The sequence below is a fragment of the Sesamum indicum genome, unplaced genomic scaffold, assembly GCF_000512975.1.
Source record: "Sesamum indicum cultivar Zhongzhi No. 13 unplaced genomic scaffold, S_indicum_v1.0 C02469, whole genome shotgun sequence".
Taxonomy (NCBI): domain Eukaryota; kingdom Viridiplantae; phylum Streptophyta; class Magnoliopsida; order Lamiales; family Pedaliaceae; genus Sesamum; species Sesamum indicum.
In genome coordinates, this window is record NW_011630619.1 from 1 (window position 1) to 742 (window position 742).

At 33.8% G+C, this 742-nt stretch overlaps 1 long non-coding RNA gene across 1 annotated transcript; it reads left to right on the forward strand.

Annotated features, from left to right (window-relative positions):
• Positions 1-197: 197 nt before the first annotated feature.
• Positions 198-499, forward strand: LOC110011525. Its single transcript, XR_002286537.1, has 2 exons — positions 198-335; positions 417-499. It is a non-coding gene; the product is annotated as an uncharacterized LOC110011525 (long non-coding RNA).
• Positions 500-742: the final 243 nt, after the last annotated feature.

Sequence of the window (742 nt, forward strand, 5' to 3'; positions counted from 1 at the left end):
ACTTGTTCAGAAAATTACACTAAGCCATTCTATGCATTCTTCAATAACTTGTGAGTTTTTGTTCTGTTTTTCTTTTCCTATAAATTTCACGATACATTGGTAAGCATGAATTTTATTGATATATCAGTACTTGCCAAAACACATATGTATGTCTATGTTTTTTTTTCCCTTAATAGTGAGTATGCTTTGTCTTGAATTTTCACTAAATGAGGATCCTCTAGTGTTGTGAGGGATTAGCAAACATTAAATGGTTATTTTGTGTCACATCCAGGCAAGGTTCAGGAAGTGCTTGTCGCAGTCTGTATGGTGGATTTGTGAAGTGGATCATGGGAAAAGTATGTTGAGCTTTAAGTTTCATGTGGAAAAGCATGTTGATATTTGTTGCTTTTCTAATTCATTCTCTTTGATGGTTGAAGGAGGAAAATGGAAGCGATAGCATTGCTGTTCAACTAGCAGATGAGAAGCACTGGGATGATCTTGTTATTATTATTGCAGTGGTGGGTACCCACTCCTACTCTGGCAACAATATATTATACTTCACCTTCTTCATGTGTATTTAGATACCTGTTTGCATGTTTCTCTTCTCTACTTATATTTGTTTTCACCAGCATGAAAATTGAAACTAGTCTCTTAATCAATCAATTATTTTTCAGAAATTAATTTCTCTTTTGATGGTTTTAAATTTCATAATTGTGCTTTGGTTCAAATGGTTTGCTTCCACTAAGAATTGTCTAAGTGAGAG